Raw genomic sequence first — 23637 nt, 5'->3', positions numbered from 1 at the left:
TGGAACTGAGCCCCTGTGTCGTGAAGAAAAATATAAAATTGCTGCCAGCATTAGCACCCTGTTATAATGTTCCGAATGCAAATATTGTGATTTTTTTTCTGCAATACTTGTCTGTTTCTCTTACTACATGGATACGAGCCAGGTCATCTGCATAAAAAGCATCTGCATAAATAATTTGTCCTTATGTTGATGACTAGAACCTGCGCCCCGATGACTATTAAAAGTGTCAAATTGTGCCACGCAATAGCAGCCTCCCATATTTAAATGACCCTGCGTTTAGTTTAAACCCAGTTGCCATGGCAGCGCAGATGGCACTTAACTCCAGGCTCCAGCAGAAGGTGAAGAATGGCGAGCGCCGCCTTTGTTGGATAAGCCAGCAGCTGGTTTTCGACACAGTCCATTCAACAATGTACAGATGGGTTGATCATTGGGAGGTTTTCAGTCATCCCCCTTCATTCACGCCGACACTAATTACTTCAGATTGTCAAGCAATGGCCCGCACCGGCCCTGGAGAGCACCGGGCTTTGTGTGATTCGGAAAAAGCTCCTCATTGTATGTGGCACACGTCCGGCTCGGGGTCTGATCCCCTGCAGGTAAACAAACGCCCCACCTTCTCTGAGTGGAAAACGCGCCCTTCATTACATAGCATAAGCTCAGGGGCAGAGTGAAGGTGACTTTTTTGTGAGCATTAAAATTTAATTGAAGCGGCAGCAGATTGTTCCTGTGCTTGACAGCACGCAGAAAGGTCCGATCCTCGCCTCGGCTCTCGGGGGGAGGGTCGGTCCCAAGAATGGGGAGGAGCTTGAAGTCCGTCCTCTTTTTTTCTTCTTCATCACCCCCTGCCTTCACACCCAGAGAGTCTACGGCACAAAGGAGCAGAACACTTCCCTGCAGCCAGCGGTGGGAGCACCCCTCTCTCTCTCGAGCCAGGTAAGGATGCGCTACCCCTCCCTTTGGTTGTACTGCGCTTACTTACTATTTATTGCTGTGTATTTACTAGCAGGGCATCTCGACAAAAATGCTGTGTATTGTGATTTTATGTCACTGGATGTATTGAAACTTAGCAGAGGATGGCAACAAAACAGTAATTGTGAGAAAGTGGGTGAAATGCCCATCATCAGACGATTGGAGCAGTGACAGCGGACATTATACATCCGTTACACCGCAGTTTTGACAGTCCATTTTCTGTATAATAATAACAATATAATTTCAATCTTCAAAAAACGGCAGAAGAAATGGCTGCCACAAAAAGCTGGTAAAAACCGGGGGCACATAGTACATGAAGTATTAAATAGCGTTTGTTGAAAAATGCTTACTCTGTTCGTTTTCCCCACCATACAAAATATACATTAAAAATAGGTCAATTTATGCAGATAAAGGCCACCGTAGACTGAAGCAGCTCATTTCAGAACATTCTTTTCAGCATCCGGTTTAGGAATGTATTCTTGTTTGTTCTTAAAAATATTTACTGAGCAATGCCACATATACAAAAATTCAGCATTTTCAATATATTTTCCTTAAAAGTGTAATGTATTATCAGTCTATGCGACGACTTATATTTTTGCTAAAAGATTGGGTATACTGCTAGGATAGGTTTGGTTAGTGACTCAGGGGTGATAGCTGAGTATGCGTAAAGTCTTTATGTTTTTAAATATATAATTGAAATTGTTAAAAGCACATTATTGTGCCATTAATTGGAAGGATTTGGTTAAAAAGCACAGCATAATGTGCTTTAGGTGATGCACAAAAGGCTTATAGTCTTATCTTTGATTTTACGATATCATGTTTCTGAAAAGCGCCCGTTTAGTTTCCTTTTTAATTGCAGTTAGGAAGTGCAGTCATCCAAGCGTCCCCTCCCCCGCCCCCAACAATAGCGGAGATGTGTTGAAGGGAAAGTCGGATGCACAAGACGGCACCATTTTAAGAAACACCCATTTTCACTCAGTTATTGACACCTGAACTATTCTTTGGCATTTTGTTTTGCAGAATCAGATTTGTGTCCGTATGAAGCGAATCCAGGAGGCAGGTAAATCAAAGAGAGCTTCCGCTGCTATAAACTGAGACGGACTGGCCGGTAGAGGAGCTGTCCCTCCCCCTCCCTTTGGTTACAACACCTCCATTTTCTTACACTGATTGATAAATACGTAGTAAACGGCAGAAACACGGAAACGTGCAGGTGCAGCCTTCGTATTTTCCTTGAGCTGTTCAATTTCTGGCATAAAATATAGGAACGTCAAATATTACAACGTTTTGCGAAAATATCTACATGCGAATAGCTATATTTTAGTTTGAAGTAAGGAAATGCTGGTGTTTTATTTTTGAAGTGATACGTGACAAATCCAGTGAAATGACTGTAAACAATGTTTGATTCGCAAATAAATGTATGGTCCTCCAGTAGTACGGGGGACACTCTCGAATGTTTAATGTTTTATTTCAGCTATGTGATGTTTTCATGAGAACTAGACAACATAAGTTAATTTAATGTGTTCCAAACTAGTGATGTGCGTGGTCAAACGAAGAGGAGCTTCAGTGGATTTTCGCACAGTGGTGTCTGTGAAATGGTTGGCATCACAGAAATTCAGATATCAGGTGTAGAGAAAGCAGAACAGGCTTCATTCAAGTTGAATGATGATTTTCTTGTCTTGTTGGGCTGCGGTGTCAAACCACCTCCAGGCCAAGGTTCAAAGATACATTTGAACATTTATGATAGAAGTGGTGCAGAATAGAAATAATTCCACTCACCCCCTAAAAAAGACTTCGCTTTGTAACTCAACTATTGTTGTTTTATTTCAGGACACATACCCCTCAACTGACAGTGTCTGAGAAGTACTATGCGTTTAATGCATAAGCACACAATTACATTGTGCCTACATCTGCTACGTGCATTGTGTGGCCATTTCAAATTTATTTTAGAGATGTATTAGGAAAACTGTCTCTTGTATCTTACATTATACGCTAATCATGCATAACCTGACCTGTGAAATAACCTTGGTTATCTGACAATATCAATCGATACAGAACAATACAAGTGTTGGTGGAGTACATTAGCATGTGAACGTCAGCACGTTTCATCATAGTAAATGTCTCACAAAACACCCACGGAAAGGTTACTATTACCTTTCATCCTAGAGAATCACTCTACGTCCCCTCGCCTGCACCACATTCATTCCCCAAGCAGCAGTGTCCCCCTTGGGATGACTTTCTATTACAATCACGTCCTACTTCGCTCACTCTTTTCCTCCCCACTTTTCCAATCCAAACTACCCTTCTTTAAAGCAAACACTCAGTTTAGTTCTACACAATTATCAAATTGACTATGGTTGATACAATCTGACAGCATTTAATCTTTCCCATGTGTCACTAGCATTATCCACGTTGTTGTACATTTGAGTATTGAGATTGCAACTTTTGAGATGTTTGGGAGTCAGTGTGGTTTAATAGCAAGTTTACAGAAATGTTGGAAATTTCAAATCTCAGGTTGTATGTATGTCTTTCTAACTTGTCCATGTGTGATCCTGCGCAAAGTATTTAATCTACCTGGGCCTTGGTTCATATATCTGTGACCCCTGGGGTGCTCAGAAGCAAGCTAGGACCTCTTATTCTCGGCTATTTGAGATATAGCATTTCAAGAAGAAAAAAAGCTAAATATGCAGCCTTTTTTTGGACAGCATGAATGAGAGCTGGTCTGTTATAAATATTATTTTTTTAAGCTGGCAGCAATTTGACACCCATCAAGAACAGGAAAGACAACGCCAAATAAATAAATTTACGTAATCAATTTGACGAATGTATTATTCATCATAACGAGATGTAAATGTCTGCAGTTGCACCTTTAATTGGTTCACATCAGCAAAATATGAGACAGGAACGGCATGGTTTCCAATGTCTTATTTCACGGCGTGAGAAAGGATACATATTGAATTACAGGTCACTGTTAATAACGTGTCAATTACAAGACTTTCCATCGGGTATGAACTCCAGACAATATGTTTTTTCCTAGCCACTGTGCAAGCCTGACATCCATGGCTTTGTACTGTATCCACAAGGCGTGAATCTGAGATGAGGCCTTGCTCTAGTCACCAGGGACCCTATTAGCAGGAATGAGAGTTTGTTCTCAGACCGTGGCTATAAGAACGAAGTCCTCAGGGAACAGGAGTCCGGGTCATGTGGTTCCGAGTCAAATGATCCCTGGTAGCTCATTGCAGCTAGACTGCATGGCCAATTACCCCCTTGAGTGACTATATTTAACTCTTCATCGACAAGCCAGAAAGAACAGTGATAGGCTGTGCTTCAAATAATATTTCGAAAGTCCCCACACCTCCTCGCATCTTCTTAACTCTAAGGTCATTCACGTTTTAGAAATATCTATTCTAGCTTTTTAGGTGTACTTTTCTTAATTAACGGATTAAACAAGTTATCTATCTATCTATCAGTGGCGGCCGGGAGATTCAGGAGGGAGGGGGCGGGCGGAAAGCACACACACACACTCATTCTTTCACACACAGACATGCACTCACATCCATTAACACTCATAACATTCAAACATATACGCATGCACAAAACATTGATTTTAAAAGATCATACACACTTATTCTTTCACACACGCACGCACATCCATTAACAACACTCATAACATTCAAACATGCATGCACGCACCAAACTTTCATTTTAAAACATCGAACACACACACACACACACTTACCATCAGCCTTGAGGTCCCCGGAGGGTTAGGACTGGTGCCTTCCCTCATTGGCTGACCTTAGGTCAGCCAATGATGGAAGGCAGCAGTCCCAGCCTCATCATAGAGAGGGATAGGGTCAGTGAGACTGCTGACCCCACCCCACTCTGTGACGAAGTGTCACTGATTGACACTCGCCCTGGGCGCTTCAGGGCTTAAACCTCCTCAGCCCAGCAAAGTTCAGCTCAGGCAGCCAGGAGCCTGCGCAAATCGCGCATGTCTCACTCCTGGCTGACTGAGCTGAAAATTAAGAGTGTCTGTCAGGCTGACCTTTGTTCAGCCTGACAGACACTCTTCATGAGGGGCAAAAGGTGGGGGGAGTGTGGCCACTCCGCCCTAAAGGACGGGCTGGGCCTGCTATCTGTCTAATCCATGTGTCTTCTCTCTCTCTTTCTCTTGTTCATTGACTCTTTATGGGCACACCTGTTAAACACATATGTTGTATTATTTGAACGGAGGACACATTTAAACTCACTGATGTTGTACCAAAGAGGCCACACATGTCTAAATAATATTAGGCTCAACAGGATATAATGTGACAAATTCATGAAAAAAAAAAAAACATAAAGTGTTCAGAAATGGCCTGTAAAGTCACGTTGTTCAAGCAATAATATGCCTTGTATCGATTTCATAGTATATGCCTGGTAGAAGAATAGCCACAAGCCTTACAGCAGACTGGCTAATGTGGTTACTCTCTACATCAGCATTGACCCGCCTAGATAGAGATGACTTTAAAAAAAATGCTCCTCTGTCCCTATGAATTTCAGTAAAGTGCAGCAGAAAAGATGATGGCTTCTCGTGGCAACACAAGAGCAGCTATTTCTGTTCTTAATGCCTCTATTTGTCGCTTCCTATCAGGGTAGCATCTTATTTGTGGCTGTCTACACCTGTCCTGCATCCAAGACAGGAAAGAATGATTGATACAACAATGGTCATTTAACAAACAATTGGAAGAACCGAAACCAAACATATAGCTATGAGGATGTTTCATAGGCATTTTTAAAATCAGTATTAACAGGAGCAAATGCATTCATTTGGTTTACGTGATGCAACATATTACTCTAAAGGGTGAGTAAGGTGCGCTACAATGCATGCCTCACTTTCTCATAGCTATGTGCCATTTCAAACATTTTCAGCAAATATTGACACCATAATAACCTCTGTTCATATAGGACGCAGTAGAAATGAATTTGTCTCTACGTGGGTATATAATAAGCATTTTATCAACCGACTCAATGATGCTTCTGTTCTCGACTTCAGAAAGCTAAACTGCTGTGTAGGCCTCACATGAACTCTGACCTGTGACCATCAGTCTTAGGAGGATGCTCATTCCACTGTGCAAGTTTCTTCCCTATGAGGGACGTGCCTGCACGCAAGCACATGCATGGGGACATAGTTTGTTACCTCCCATGGACATTTCATACGCCACCCTTAATCAACCAATACATTTCATCCTGGAATAAGACAGCTCCCGCAGATGGCCAACCTTTTGTCACATTTCTCCAACTACTGAACTAGGCAAAATTATGCCTCCACTTTGCACAAACTGCTCGCGACCACATGCAGTTATCGAACACGCCCACTATTTCACTGAATACTGGTGTATATATTAAATTGTTTAGTCACAACAGCTGACTTGGAAAATGCATATTTCCATTTTGCCTAATGGGTATCAAAGTATTGAGCTCACCCAAACACATGAGGTTCACAGGTGACACACGTGGCACCTTTTTAGGGTCGAGCCTGTGTTGCATGCGCTCGCGCATGCGTATTGCAGCAAGACTCTTTAGTGTTCAGAAAAGGACTCTGAGCCATGTCAACATCACATCAGTGTTTTTTATTGGTTCGTGGGCTTCCCTAATAAAATCTGCTTGCTTTCATTAGTCGAAGGCACGCATATGTCATGCCTTTTCCGGTGGCCAGCCCTCCTCGAGTGCAGCGACCAAGTACAGAAAACATGCGAGGCTCGCTGTTTTCCATCGGGCTCGTGGACTTCTTTTTCTCTAATTTACGAGCGCGATCTCGCTTGGCAGAAGTCGAGCGCTTTACATAGTTAATTGCACTTTTTCTGGTCACGTATATAAATGCACTTTTGCCCGATAGGTGAAAAGTCAGGTTAGGAGTTTACAACGCGATCAGCTCTAACATGAGCAAACGCGAGACCCATTGCATTGCAAATGCTTGTTATTAACTGAAGTGAGACTCTGAAAGTTACGCCTGCATTGTACTTAAACCGGCATTTTCGGAGCCACTTAATTATTACAGCAGAATGCATGATTTCCATATTAATGGCTTTCACTCTTAAAAAGTTCTAAAATGGTAAATGCTTTGTATACTTACAGTGGATGTTCGATTTTTATAGACTTTGTGCTGACAGGCTTTTTGAAGATTATGAGTATTTTGCAAGGGAAGGGAGCCTACAAGCATATGTTTCTACTGCAGACAATGTTTGTTTTAAAATCAAAGAAATCAACAGTAAAAAGCGATCCATTTAGCCATAAAACAGGCCAACAAACTGCAAAAAAAGGTCCACACAGTGAGACCAGCCCTTTGGGCGCTGCCTGATTGCCTACCAGGCCAGCTCAATCATGTCATGGGACCTAAGGCCTCAAAGCACTCCCACTGGGTTATCAAGTTATTCAGCCTGTATATGCTGCTGTCCAATTCTAGCCAGTTTCAACTCTCAAGGTTACTCCAGGAAATGGTAGTAGGTCTGGAGCTCAAAGGCAGTTTTACTCGATAACTATACTCAATACATTCAATATCCTGATACACCTATTATTAAGTAAAATAATAATTTTATACTTAGCCTGTCACTGAAGCACGGGTGTTAAAATGGTCCCAAACACTAAAAACAAAAACCCCTAACACCTTGCAGAGCCGGAATACGCCCCTTAAAAGTATTATCTTTACTGTGATCTTTGCTTTTCAATATTTCTAGATCTGATTGTTACAACTTTGTCAAGTGTATTATGCCGTATAAGGCTATTGTTTTTATCCCTCAGTGGCTCCTAATTCAAGATAGGACAACATAGTGGGTTAGTTCCATAGGAGCTGTGAACTTGTCAAAAACCTCAGAAACCCAAAACAGCACTAACCAAAAATGAACTAGTATTCGAATTCCATAATAATTGTGGTTTCTGGTTGGACAAGGAAACTGAAATCAAATTCAAATATCAAGTGTTGAGTTAAGTGGGCTACAGAGAATCCATCATGGTTGGTCACTGCTAATTGGATACAGGCATTCCTGGCTCTAGAGTAGGCTCAGTCCCTGAGTCATCCCATCCCAGATCTTAGTCAGTCGCCCACTGGTTTTGTCCTACAGGCCATGCAAGGTCTTCTCACGTAGTTTTAGAATGTGCAGAATGTATGCTTGGGGTGGAGTAAAAAAAATACAATGCACAGAGCCAGGGTCATCCTTACAATATGATGCACTGGGCATTACTTTCAATTCCCCTTTTTTCCTTCCTATTTGTAAACTTAAGCCTGGTAGAGAACAATATGTGTTGTGGGCAAGGTATACATATGCTTTGTGGACAGAAATAAACCAACAGCCATGCAAGACATGAGATTGTACAGAATTCGAATGCTAGGCATATAATAGAGCTAGAAATATATTTCTACTTATTTCCTTCAATGAACTGTAAGGTGACTTCTGGGAAATGTTTTACCAGTCATAAATGGGTAGTGTGTAAATAATCTGCGTAAATCAGCAAACCATTTTTGTGCCTTGATAAGCCTCATAGGAGCCAATAAATACCAAAAATGTGGGCTGGGATCTGCTACTTTAGTGGTCAAAGAGCGCGGGACCATTGCAACATGTTCCACATTCCTTGCATGGGCAGATGGCACCTCCACCAAGCAGGCACTCATTGCGAATTCAGCACTGTGTGCAATCTGCTACTTCTCATCTGGAAGGAGACAAATGCTCCATCCACGTGCGTGAATACAGATTTGTGAACCTGTTCCTCATAATGTTACAATTCAGACTTCCTACACTAATATTTTATCAAATGATGCATACCATAAGATTAAGAAAAACAAATAATTTTACATGAAGATATCTTGTTTATTCCTCAGAAACTGCTATGCGGTACAGGAAATTGTCCGATTAAGAATGGTGCAACAACATGTGACATGGTATGGGAAATTTTTCCTTATCTTTAAATTGTACTTCAGTTTGACAAATATAGAGGAAATTGAATAAGCAAGTGCACATTGATTTTTTCAATACTGACTTTAGTACACATCTGCCACAAATAATGAGTCAGGACAGCAAAGAATTGTGATAAACGCAATCAAAACATTAATACGTCTATGAATGGTCCTACATGAGGGTTTAGCCGACCATGTCAATGTAATGATCCATGCAATTTGTGGATCACAATCTCTTGGAGATGCTATGTTTGTTAATAATCAAGTCTTCATTGTTCTTTTATTCGGATATATTAGATACATGAGACACAGCAGGAGTGCAGCAACTATTCTGATTAACCACCAAATGTTTGATTCAGATTTTCATTCTGCACCTATGAAGGTACCTACTTATCATAGATTGGTGATCAAGGAAAGCAGTTATGCCCCGAAACCATAAATATACTCAAATGCTCAATAAATATTGGCATCTCTTTGCAATATTATAGAACCACAAATGCCGGCAGCAAAAAAAAACCGGTTCAAATCCCTAAGAGTTGTAACCTGTAGAATAATTCTGAAAGTCCCAATAACAAGGGAAGAGCGAGTCTGTGTTGCTGATCTAAAATATACATGTGATGGTCTAGACTACTTAAGGTTTTTTATTTAATTATCTAAGATTTAGAAGGGTTTGTCTTTCACTCTGGCAAATTAGAGCTCCAGATTCCAGAACTCCACTAAATTCCGGCTAGAATAAAAGGCTGTTGTGTACTTCAAAATCCATCCAACTCACCAACTCTAGACTGGTGATGCATGAAAATGAAAACGGTCCAAGTCCTCAGGTAACTCTGGAAGGCCAGATTACTGTAGTGAAGATCAAAACTCACTTTGTGCCGTAATCCATGTGAACATTGTAGGGGAAAACGGCAAGAAATAGTCGCTGAGGTAGTTCATGCTCTTTTTATCAAATTTCGTCTGTAGTTATTTATAATCATCTCTTCTGGCTCTTGTTTCTGATCTGCATGGCACTGTTTCAGAATCTCCGCCCATTGTATTGCAATAGCGATTCGTATGTACCAAGGTTAATTTAGAGCTTGATCCAAAGGCAATTTAGGGATGTCTATATCGTTTTTCATAATTATGTAGTTTAAATTGGCTTCCTTGGTATCTTCCAACATGAAATAAAAGTGCTGTTCTATTGTGAAAAGTTTTTACTAGATGATTTTGCCACATAGAAAGTATAACTACGTTCACATAGTTTGCCAACAGTACAACACTTTCAAATTTATTTTTAACATAAAACAGAATATTTGGCATGTGCTTCTCTTGCTGCGTTTGTTGCTTTGTTTTTTTTTCTTTCCTCCAGCCTCTTCATTTCGATGAGATACAGAAGCAGATGACAATCTAATTGATGGTCTTACATAGTTGGGAAAGACAGGCTTGTTTTAGTGGCTGGCATTTCATATGCTATAAGGTAAGGCACAGACTTAGGGATGTCTATATGCGTTATGTTTTTACAACAATGTATATTCGTTGTGTTTTCATCTCTAAAAATATTCCACATACAATCGCAATGCTAAATGAAATTACTACTAGTATTCTCAATCAGTGCATCGAATAACTTATATAATTAACAACCCGATTTTGGTTGTTTATGGGTCTTATTTTTCGTACATGTTGGCAATGCAAGAGATTATAGAGGTGCTACGTTTCACATCATACAGTACTCTTTATGTACAGTTAATATTGCACAGTGTCTGAGGCAAGCAAACATCGTATGATAATTTTCTTCTAGTATAGCCAGAAAAAATGTATTAAAACCAAAATATCCTTAGCTAATAAGAGTTTAACTGTTGTTGGACTTAACTACAACAATAAACATAAACAAAAATCTTTATTTTGTGTTTTCCTATTCAAAATCAACATGTCTCCTACATTAGGGTGTCTGCTGCAGCCACTTTGACTCACGTAGTCTACGTTTAGTGTTACACCAAGCAAGAGCTGAGTTGTCTTCACAAACCATTGGAAGACTGCTGACCTTTTCTGTGGCTTAAATATCCATGGTCTTAAATTATGCTGGCATGCATAAAACAGATACAGCTTATCAGTGTGATTGCTTCTTGGGTTTGATCCAAGACTTCCCAATTGATAATACAGAGACAGGACACATAATCCCCCTATACTTTTCACTAATCACATGATTCTTCGAGCGTGCCATTTCTTTAACCATTTCTGAGTTTTTTATACACTCGTTGCATCATGTGAAGCGAACCAGACCCTGTTATTCCTGACATTGCTCACATGACTTTCATGCATATCTTATTTGCTTATAGTGAGTATAGTTGTTAATAACAGTGTTTGAGCAACTGGTTCCTTAAATATATAGTCAATGCATAGTGTAGAAGCAAGTTATTGTAATAATACTAGCACCATACCTCTTGAATAATGACAAGTTGCTATCCTAATGACAGTAAAAGGCACAATCAGGGAAACAATTATTCAAAATGTTCATGCTAATAATACCACTGTCAATCTCGATACTGAGGAATAAGTGGCATACATTACCATTATATTAAGGTTCAGTCCCAGTTTATCTGAGTAAGATCCCAATCTGGGATACTACGGGCAAATTGACCCACCTCATACATAATATTGAGGTAGGTCACAATTTACGGCCCATTTGAAATCACAGCCATTAAAGGACTGGTGGCAGACCACCATGTCTGTGATTGCTTTTTAGTAAAGCAATCATTTTTTTAAAAATGCAACCCATTTTCTTTGAAGGAAAATGGGATGCATTTAGAACGAACACATTTGTGGGACCACTGCCTGTTCTTAATAAAATTATTGTTTTAATACAATATCATATTTTAATAAATATTATTATTTACATTCTCAATGGGGAAGGGGTGTCTTGTGGACCCCTTCCCCTTTGCAAAGGCATTACCACTACTCTTCTGTAGTTGGTAAATTATTAATGTTTTGAGACCAGAATTTGGTTGCAAATCATTAATACATGGCATTCTGATTCAGTATTTTGAAGTGATGCCCTTTCCAAATACCGGTTGAAAACCAAAATAGCGATTCAGTAGCTTGCTACCAAATTACAGTTTTGGCTTGATACATGCCAAAATGCATATTTACTGTCACAAAAGAGTAAATTCTCTGAATTGACCCATTTGTGACTGGAAAAAAGCTTGACACAAGTGGCCCCATAATCCTCAACTCAGAAAATATATAACCACTAGACCTGACAGGCAAGCTATCCCAGTTTGGTTACAGAGTCAGGGATAAAAATATTCAAGGTCTAGTTTGTGATATACGTGGTCAGATGCCCTTTTTTGCTCTGAGCTACAGACAATTTGGTGGTGCATGCCCATATTCATACACTCAGCGTTAAAACGTTGTATGGAAAGAGCACAGATGACACGTGTCAGGAGAACGAGTGTGCCATTAATTAAACAAAACATTAAGCTTTTGTGTTAAAAAGTGAAAGAACGTGTCTCCATGGATACTAAGGAATTATTACATTTTCAATAAATCCATGGGATATGTGAAAACTAGTTTTAATTTCACTCATAAAGAATTTCAGCAGCCCTTCTGTGCTTCTTCATGCTTAACAGTAGGATTTTTGAAATTCACCTCAACCCAGAAACCGGAATTGTGTAGTTTTTTTGGGTTCACTACCTGTTGTTCTTTAAACTCTGGAAGCCTCTTGCAAGTTGGGTGGTCTTGAGGCAGCCACTTTTAAAGGTAGGCTTAACCCACTTACCACTCAGGTGGTCTTGCAACAACTACCTTTGAAGGTAGTCTTAACCGACTTTATCTGAGTGTGCCAATAAACTGCCTTCACGCATCCCACCTGAAACCATGGCCACTAGAAATATGCAATAATGAAGGGCCAGATTATGATGCAGCATTTAATTCTACAGCAGTGAAAGTCCTATCATATGTCATATCACAAACGTTAAGAGAACATCAAAGACATCCACTATGGCATTGCTATTTAGTTACTATTGCGTTTCAACATACATAGATGTTGATAAAAACGGAGTCCAAAAGCTGTACGAGGTAGGCATTTTAAAACAAAGAATTGTATGACATTCAGTAGATACTATACAAAATGTTATTCACTGAGCACTAATTATTTTGAATTGAGACAAAATGTACAAATTCAATTTCAATAGCATTAGCCTCCATCGGCTCCAGAGTAGAACATCTTAAATAATGTCTCTGCAATGTTGTTTTCAACAAAACAGATACATACAGGTGCACTGTTCTTTTATCAAATGATGCATCATTTTTATACTGCCTCTAAAAGAGAAGCAGGTTGTTCGTGGTTCTGTAAAATCTGACTACTCTTTTGCAATGAATTCTGTTTTAATAACATTGGATATAAGCCGGTAGGACATATTTTGCTGAAATCTTAAGAATATACAGAAGATTGTTGAAATCCAGTCAATCAGTAATTATTCAGTATTTATTGCATCAGTGCAACTAGAACATTAGTGTCTATTTTTGTGTCTCATTGGAAACAGTGGGATTCTACTTTTAGAGTACATAACTGTTTTAGTACAGACAAATCCGCATTGTGTTAGCCATGGGACGACAACCCCTCCCCCCAATTTATTGTGGCTCAAGGCAGGAGGGAGAGTATTGGATAGTTTTTTCATGAGCTCCAGAGCATTAAAGAACTCCATTTAAATATGAGCAGTGTGAGCAGGATGATTCAGATAAGATTGTTTGAATAAATCAACTATATACTTACCATGTTGAAAGGGTATTGCCATATCAATTTCGTTATATGGTGAAATTGCTAGTTGTTTGTGATATCCCAAATCACAAGCATGGATATATTTAAAACAAACAGATCGGACGGGCTTTGGCTGAAACCAAATATAACAATAAGTAGATGTGAGTAGGAAGGGGGCAGCATATTATACAAGTTCTCACAGATCTTCACTGGTTCACAGTGGGAAATGGATCCATTCTATGGTGCCCTGCAACACTTACAGGGCTTATTTTAATCATCATCCTATTAAATAACCCACTTTAGTGCACTCATCATAAGAGTATTTATTGAAAATGTGCAGATTTAGGAAAACGAGACAGGTATAATATCTTCTGTCAGGACATCCATCCTCTATAATGTGCTGTGCGAAACCTAAAGAAAACCAATAATCATTTTTGTCTCAGGAAAGCCTCAATAAGGGCAATTATCTTATTCACAGCAAATCCCCTGATCTTGTTTACTACAGTGCAATCTTTGCAGTAATGTGCACCTAATGCATAACACACCACCTACCCAAAATACCTTGTTTTTTAAGAATTAAGTGAATAAGGATTCATGTGCACATGTGTATGATTTTCTAAGGTTTGTTATTCACAAGGCTATACTTTTCATTTGTTTGTTTTGAATACTCAAGGTAGTAAGGATAAGCGACAACACATTGGGAGTCAACACACTGGGAGCCAGGTCTTGGCATGCAGCACTTCATGGTCACATAAGTCAAAACACATGCAAACTCTGCATTTATTTATAACAAGCCACATCTTTGCCACTTTGCAGCTCTACAGTTGAGACAAATTACTGCAATGGGTGTATTATTTCTCCCAGTTGATTAATGGTTAAAATTCCACATTGCTCAAAGACTACTTGACAACCTTAGTGCTTTTCATGCCAGTGGGTGTGAATGTACGATTCTATTTCTAGTGGCAGTTGAAGAAGAGTAAGGTGAGATCCGCATTGGCACAACGCATGATACCAAGAAGGATTGGTTGATAAAAAGAATGAATCTGTCTTCTTAGCTTTGAGAAGCAAGAAACAGAGGAAGTCATCTAAGGTGAAGGATTGCTTCATAAATGTTATTGCTAAGATGCTAGCCATTGGTGCGGCTGATACTGTAGTTGTCCTTGGTTCAGCTCAGTATATCTGGTAACATAAGACACTATCATGAAAGTGAGGCTCTGTGGTGACTACATTGACCCACAAATACCAAGACAGGAACTAAGTCCTTGAGCTTGTGAGCACATTAAATGCCCATTTACTAAGCATTTTTTATTTAAAAGTTGCATATTAGTAAACTGGTCTATCTGAGGGTGCCAATGGAGGGAGCTATATACTCCATACATGTATAGGAAATTAGGGAATTCCAATGACTGGAGTGGGAGATAGAGTTCACAGTCTTGGTGTGTGTTCTCACTCAGCTCCCACACTTTCTAATTGGAAGGGACAACAAAGGCACAATGTTTTCAGTAATGATAACATTGGCCACCATGTGTCAGTTTGGCGCAGATAACAAGGTAATAATTCTATGAAAAAGTGTGCCGGTTGTATGAAAGCAACCAAACAACATAGTTAAAAAACACAAGCAACCAAATGTATGAGTCAGATTTGATTAAGAAATACAAGTAGACAGTCAGATGCTTTGCTAAATAACCCTTGGTGAAATCCAGTCACCTGGTCTAAAAAACAGTGATCAGGATAAGGATATTTGAAATGCATGGTGGATTGAGCCTTGATTAGTTCTATACTTGTCAGTTACCTAGAAAGCTATATCTCACAAGACCGACTAGAAGGTGAAAAATGTCTTAACAGAAGAAAGCAATTCACAAGTCTGTCAAGGCTCCACTATCATTGAAATAATTCTCTTCTGTCCACAGAGTCATCCATAGCTACCAATATAGTGCCTGTTGTGCTCCACAAAAGCATCACAAAATTTGAACTTTCAATGTAAAACAATGTTTCCAAAAGCTAGTTATTATCATTTCTGTTCCTCACCCATCCTTACTCACTGTTTTCTAATGAGATGATATTGTTTCTTCTTCAGAGAAGGGGGCTTATGGCATTCATTCCACTCTTCAAATTGATTACAGATGACTGAGAGTGTTAATTCAAGGAGACTCCCTTCCTCTTGAGAAAGTTAATTTCTTTTAAAGTTGCAAGTGCTACTATTGAATACAAGTTAGGGAATGATCATCATAACATAAGGAGGCTCTTAGGATTCTTCTGTCTTAAAAAAATGATCACCCCAAATCTGTGTATAGATCCCATAATTTATAGATTAGGACATTGGGAGGTGATGCATGTGAGGATTTTCTTCCTATTCCAAGCCATGAGAGTCTGTACTGTGCTTCCATTTTACACCTCAACTGAGACCTATATTTTTACCACAATCCTAATGTGATTGCTTTTACAACTGATGAAATCAGTAGCCCATTTGCAAAAACACATATGATTGCGGCATGGTCTTCAAATTCACAAAAAGTGATGGGAGGCATTTTTTCACATAGGATAAATGCTAGTAATCACTTGTGGTAGCATTCCAACCTATTGTTTTCTTCCACTGTGCCGCTCTAGAGAGTCACCCGCCTCATGTAAATCAGTAATGTCCCTGTTCCAAAGTATATGCTAATTGACATCAATTTGAAACTTACCATGAGGTGCTGTACAACAAGATCACAGCCATAACAGTCCTCAAATGGGAGATATCTTTTTTCAAAGTTAAGCTGGTAACAGGTCACTGACAACAGGTTGGTTCTGTCTTTTGCCTTTGTCTGATATCTGTATGTACCTTTAATCTTGCAGAAGAGTGAAAAAGGCGCAAAAACAAGAAGTGATCTCAAGAACAGTATGGAAGTAAGGTATGTATCTATAGAAGTTATAAGCTAATCCACTTAAGATTTGGGGATGACTTGCAGATAATGAGGAGTGGTTACAGTTTTTTTTCTATAAAATGAAATACAGTGCACATACCTTTTGGTATTCTGAAGAAGAAATATGTGAATCCTTTTTCCAAAAGGAGAAGAGTTGTTCTCACTTGCATGAGGATGTTCCCCTGTATAGAACATTAGTCTACTAAAGCTAGAGAAGACAGCTTCTTGACCTACCCATACCTTCATTTACAGCCTGCTATTATGTTTGGTGCTCATGTCACATGTCCTGCTTTTTTGGAACTCAATGTGCCGCACAACATAGATGTTAGTAGCTGTGGAGCTTGTGAGGACAGAGGATATCAGAAGGTAAACAAAAAAGTAGCTTGAATGTCATAAATAAAGGCTCATGGATTTGTTCTGGTTGGCACAGGAGAAATAAACATTTGAATACATGTGTGGGCACTGGACAAAGTGTGCCGTAAACATAATCATAAAGTGAACATTGTGAAGATGTTCTAAGAAAGAGAACCCTCTAAATTCCTGAACTTGCTTTTCTTGATTCAAAATGTGAACAAATCTCAAATGCATGATTCCTGCACCTTTAAACCTAAAACAGAAAAGGGTTTTAATGTTCCACGATTTTTGGGAATATTTATTGTCTTCTATTGTCCCCAAGGTCTGTGCTAAACTCTTTTTCAAATTTGGAAAACCAGTCTTTTCATTCAAATATGAGGCTGCAGAACTCTGTTCAGCCTAATCCTGAGATCATAATTCCATAGCAATTCTGCTGTGTATAGTTTGTAAAAATTAAGTGCCTCAAAGGGACACATGGTTTAAATAAAAAAACAGAAAAAAAAATATTATGCAGTAGTCACAGATAATTTTCGAGATTTGCAAACCTTGCCACCTAAAGTGTCAACTGGGGCACACAGGACCTGTCTCAGTACCATGGAGCCCAAATGCCATTTTAGATGGCAAGTTAAATGAATCCTGAAAGGGAATTGTGAACAATGCACGCTTCAGGCATGAGTACAGTGAATCCAGAGCAAGTTTTCCTAACACTTGCATCAAAATGTGGCAGTTTGCTGTCATGCCTTCAGAACTGTGAACAGTGTGTAAAGTGATGCATGGATTAGAGAAGTTTACCCTAGGTTATCAATCCATGATCTGAGTTTGAAGATCTTGTGAGCCAGAGGGAGGCTAAAAACCTAGCCCTGAGATCTGAGAATCCTCAATGTTTGAAAAGAAAGAAAACATGGCTAGGCTCTGTAGGGATACCCCAGGCACAGTTTGGGTTGGCTGTCCACAATAAGTTGAATGCAGGGGCTGGCTGAAGACCATGCTTTCTAGCCATCCCCCACTGTGCACCAGTGAAGGCAATGCACCAATATTTTAGATCCCACAACAGTTTGGGCAGAGGGCTCAAGCACAACCCAGGGTCTGTGACCAACACCTGCTGCACACAGCTGAAGGCTGTGTACTACAGGCATTGGCCACCCACAGCTCTTTGGCCGCAGGGCCTTTCAAGAGACCAAGACCTGCACCCAATCCTACTGTACATGGACAAAGGCTTAGTGGAACATGAATGGCACCACACAGCAGGTTAGGTTCAGGGACTGATTCCAGTCTATGTCCTGCACCCAGGTCTTGCTGTGCACATCCCAAAAAGTGTGTGCAGTGGTTTTGGAAATAAAGTGGTTCATAATAAGTTCAATATATTCACTGAAAAAACACAGCTTAAATCTGAGATATGGTTCTAGCTTCAAACTGCAAACCGCTGAAATTCGCCAGTTATAGTATGCAGTGCATACAAAGCACATTGTAATTGACACTGCCTTCCATGCACAATGCACTCATTTGCCAATGGCACTAGGAAAAAAGGTAACCATGCAAGAGTTAAAGATGGTGGCAACATCAGTAATGGCATGCCTTGTGTGCAGTGCATATTATAAGTGGTGCATTTCAGTGGTTGTGTGCATTTGAGCCAGATGCATAGATCAGTTTTAATTGTGGGTTTTCAGTGAATTAATGCACCACATAGTACAGTTAGCAATGTTTGGCACAGACGTGATAAATATCTTGGATTACCAGAAAATGACAACATTTTGCTCGTGATGTGCCAAATTATGTTTTGCATGTCATTGATTTAGGGTTCTTCCCAAAGTATGCGGCTAACAGATTTAAATTAAACAACAAAAAAAAATCAACAAAATAATGGTCCTGTTTCTATGCTGATTGATCAATGATGAACGCTGCTATTAGATATATATATTTAAATATTTAATTTAACAAACACTTTAAAAAATACATTTTCCTAGCAAAACGTGTGTTAAATGAAGATGCCTTTATTACAATCCATTGATCCGGACTTCCTTTTATCTCTTATTTACCTTCACTAAGGGTCCAGTTAAGCAGCTTTTATCCATTGTACTGAGAGCCTGGCTCATTGCAGAGTATAATTTTCTTATTTTAGAATCAAAAGAGCCTGGAGCCCTTCTCTGCATTTTCCTAATCAGTTGCCAATTTGCGCCTTGACAGTTGCATATTACCCTAGATTGCATGTTTAGAGCTGATTTAGAAGGTGTCAGTTTTTTTTCATTGAGCATAGCTAAATAGGGACGGCAAATGCAAGTTCTCTCTTCTTGGTGTCGATCAAATGTGAAAAGGAGAAGTGCTAGAATCCTGAATTCACTGACCCAATTATCTTTTTTCTAGGGAGCACTAATCAATACGATGATTAAAGGCTTTAGGACGGAAGTCTGCACATTTGTGACATTTAATTGCCACTTCTTTCACCAATCAGCCTGGGTTTGAAACTCCTGTGTTGAACAGATAGTGGAAATTAAATTAAAAGCATGGAGAATTAGCTAGACGTGGAATAAATGTCCGTGGCAAATACAAATACATCTCCATAAATTGCATGCTTGTGTATTTTTCTCAGAATTCTCCTCCTCCCGTGGATGGTTGCTTCGGAAACCATTGTGCTGAACTCTGGCTGTAAATTGTGATGAAACTCAGGTGAACAGGACTTGAAACCCATCATCAATCAGACAAGATGTCAAACACAATCGGATGCTTCACCCTGTTGTTAAGGAGATGTGTTTACTATTGCTGAGAACAGATATATCCGTTAATGTCTTTTTGAGCATGAAGAGAACGGCAGTAGTTCATGCACCTGAAAAAATGCAAAGAAAAATTAACCCATATGGTATAAATTGTTTACAGATATTGAAGCAAGTGAATATTGTGTGGGAAGTATTTTAAATAACCATTGGCACACAATAATTTACATCCTGAAAACAAATTAAAGCAACGGGTTAACATGGTGCCTTTCGTCGAGAAATGCTGATGGCATGTGCAGCCATGCTGCAATTATGTTGAAACAAAGTCACTATATGCCCTGAAGGATACACCTATTATCTCTGAGTTCTTTTGAATATGTTGATATACCTTGTAAACCTGCTAGCTGAAAAGTTATTATATTTCTCCGTACAGAAGTTAGGATCCTGGTTAATTAATATGCCACAGAAGTAACGTTGAGGAAGATGTTTTATGATTCCACACTGTGAGGTTGATGCAGAGATTGATTATGATTCTGCACCGTGAAGAATGAGTAGGAAGTTTATTATGATTCAGTAGGATGGAAATTGAGGTTGAGATGAGGCTTGATTATGACTCTTTACTATGAAGATTGAGGGAGAACTTTATTATGGTTTGGTAGGATAGAGGTGGAAGATGATTAGATATTCAGTGCTATGGAGGGTGATGGTATTTATTATGATTCTACATTAAAAAGGTTGAGGATGACGTTTATTATAATTTGACACTACGAAGGTTGAAGTGAAGGCTGATTATACTTTCGCACTATAAAGATTGAGGTGGAAGGTTATTGCCATTGATTCTCAATTTTGAAGCCTTTGAGCCATTCACATTGATCATAGGTATTTAAAAAAAGGAAAGTCAAATTCAGTGATTTTCAAGCCATTCTTCAAATTGTAATCAGATACAGGGATACATCATAAGTTAGGCAAGACTTAATTGGTTATGTTCTCAGTAGAAGGACTACATGTACTTTGGCAGGGCCCTTCCCTAAAATGGCACCTTTCATGACAAGCTGTGCAAAAGATTCACTGAGGTGATAGTATATGAAAACTCTGTCTCTGGTGAAAAAGCTCTTTCAAATATATTGTCCAGTATTCGCTACATGCCAGTAGGCCAGTGTTTACAGAAAGAGACTCTTATGGTATTTTAGTGGTATTTGGAGAAACGGCGGCACACTCTCAGTTGCAAAATTCCCCAAGTTGTTTGAAAATGAGGTTGTCAGGGTAGCCACATATACATTATAATATTTTTGGAGTACATGGATAGATGTACTATAATTTGTAGGGTTTAAAATGTGAAAAATAATCCACTTCCTGGGTTAGCAACTAATTCAACCTTTCTGAAAAATTAATTGATTGCATCATATGATATTTCTTTATGATGTATTTGCACGTTATAATAATTCAGTAAAAATGAAACTTTGGTTTTTCTTGATAGAAATTAACTACAGGACAACTGAACATCAAGGTTTTGTATGCCTTTCATTCATAACAGACCATCTAACTAAAAAGCATTCCACCTCACTATATACCTGTTTTTAATTATAGGAATATATAACTAAACAATCTAGCACAAAATGGAGAAACACTGAAGCATTTACTACAGACACAGCAGTGAGTTCTTTAATACCTTAATTTGAGTTTCTGGATATAAAAAAAAGATTTTGTCTCATATGCATTCTAAGAAATCTTAGAACTGAATTCATAACATATAAGTGAGTAAATGTTTGATTCGAAATATGCAGACACACATGAAATCGATTGATTATAGTGTGCAAAAGCAACAAAAAAAAAACCCTTACCTTTATCAAAAATTGCATCACACTTTCTTTCAGCAATGACACATTTTTTCAAAATGTATTTATACTTTGACATCATGGAACTGAAAAGCAGTGTTGTGAAATTTTGCCTACCTATGAATATACATCACAAGGTTCATTCACTAGCACGGGCAGGGCCAATTTTCAGAATTTAATGGCATTGCCAATGTTACCTCTAGCTATTTCTTTAACTGGTGGGTGGTGGAAATGTGTCAGGCAGAGAGTGATAAAGTTACCTTCCGTTTCTAAAATTGGGTGGTTCACTACTGAATACCTCAATGAAAGCTGAGCCCAAAAGTCACTTGAAGCTTGTAAATATCAGATCATTAATTTTGTCATCTGGAAACATCACTGGTAGCAGAAGGTATTTTCAAAATTGATCAATAGAATTGAATGAGTTAAAGGAACTTAATTTTCCTTAGATTTGTTAAGTGTGTTTGCAACATGTGCACCCCAGGTAGTGCTGGTAGAGTTTTATGAACTGCTACAAAACAAATATCACTGTTGCTATTCATTAAACAACACACATGTGCTTACATCACATTCCAAGGATTGTTTTTCCACTTCTTAATAGTTTAATAGAAGTTTGATGGATGGACTATTTGAAGAAGATTTTTCATCTTCAATCTCCAAGTATCATTTTCACTTTCCACCAATAAAAAATGAGAAGGCACTCAATAAATAAAGAAAAGGGTCTTTCAAATGGAACAATAATAATGTTTATGCTAAGTGCAGTTACCTTATATAATTTCCATAACCTATTCAAAATGTATATTTCTAATTGGACCAGTCAGGCAGACATAGTGCCTCTCCTTAAGGTTTTTGTGATTATAGGGAGTATTCCAATATTTTCAATTCTTAGCATTTTGGTATATCGGAGCAGCACATAACCTTTACAGATGCTGCTGCTGTGAATGCATTCTCTCATAAACACAATGTTGCTTTTTTGGTTTTACTTTTAAGGCCATTCAATACTGTTAAAATAAGAAGCTTCTTTCATTCGTTGAGTGTGAGATGACTCAACAAACTCTCTTCTCTAGAGGGAGCAAGTACATCATGCTTATTTTTGCTATAATTGTAACTTGAAAACTAGACATTTGAAAGCATTTTGCACTCTGCACCTGACCCACATTCCCTCATAACACAAGTACCCTTGCACGATCCATTAACATATAAGAGGAGTATCACTAGTCCACTCTATAGATGTCATAATTGCTGATGTGTTAGAGTGATCATGCTGTGTTTCTTCATCTGCTTTACACCATGCTCCTATGGTGCTCCAACTAGCAGGCATAGTCCCAGCTTTTAAAAGAAAATTAGATGGAAGATCGCCCCAAAATCCCCAAGCCACACTATATGGTACTGACTAAATTTCCATGACTAATGATAAAAAAAATACAAGCCAGTCTAGCCTGTTTATACATTTAAAATGTTACCTTTTCTGGTCTTGTCCTACTCTTCTATGCTGTTTTTAGTGGTGTGGTTTATCAATTTCTGTTTTCTAAGTATGGGTTCCTATAACGTTTGAAAGTTTTTAAACATGTTTAGATTTCCAATCAGGAAAGTTTCTGCTCCACCATAAAAAACAGTATCTGCTTTATATATTTATACATCAGTCTGGGCCATTTGGAAACAAATGCAGATAAATACACAAAAAAATTGTAAGGCATGCCATTAATTTAACAGCAGTAAAGGGAACAAAGCAAAATGCTGCTGGAAAAGAGGACATTTTTAGTAAAAAAAAAAAAAGTGAAACTAGCTACTTTCTAACAATGTGGCTCGTTCAACTGGCCAACTTATAGGATTTCATATTGTCAAAGATGATATTTTTGAAGCGCTGTAATGTAACAAAAACCTGTAAGCTAACATAAAACTTGTTAATGTATTTCTTGATAACTGCATGCATATTAACATACTAACAAAAGAAGACACACAGTAATTTTTCACTGAGTCTACTTATGAATAACCTTGGCTAACAAAACTTACATTTCATGTGGAATGTTTATAGCTTCACTCGCTAACTGACTAACAAAGTAAATTAACTAACCAACTAACAAGAAACTAAAGCATGCTGTACTAACCAGTGTTGTCTGATCTTTTACTAACCAAGGAAGGCAAACACTGCCTTCTTTTAACTACCTATATTTTGTTACTAACACCTTTCTAACTTTACTGGCTGTTTTAGAGT

General features: G+C 38.7%; 1 long non-coding RNA gene across 1 annotated transcript; it reads left to right on the top strand.

Annotated features, from left to right (window-relative positions):
• The first annotated feature begins 795 nt into the window (after positions 1-795).
• Positions 796-23101, top strand: LOC138266195 (uncharacterized). The gene is made up of 6 exons (XR_011199481.1): positions 796-930; positions 1987-2026; positions 8819-8878; positions 10239-10346; positions 16461-16516; positions 19470-23101. It is a non-coding gene; the product is annotated as an uncharacterized lncRNA (long non-coding RNA).
• Positions 23102-23637: the final 536 nt, after the last annotated feature.

Source organism: Pleurodeles waltl, chromosome 11 (assembly GCF_031143425.1).
Source record: "Pleurodeles waltl isolate 20211129_DDA chromosome 11, aPleWal1.hap1.20221129, whole genome shotgun sequence".
Lineage (NCBI taxonomy): Eukaryota > Metazoa > Chordata > Amphibia > Caudata > Salamandridae > Pleurodeles > Pleurodeles waltl.
Note: the sequence above shows the minus strand (reverse complement) of the source record. Positions and strands in the feature narration are given on the sequence as shown.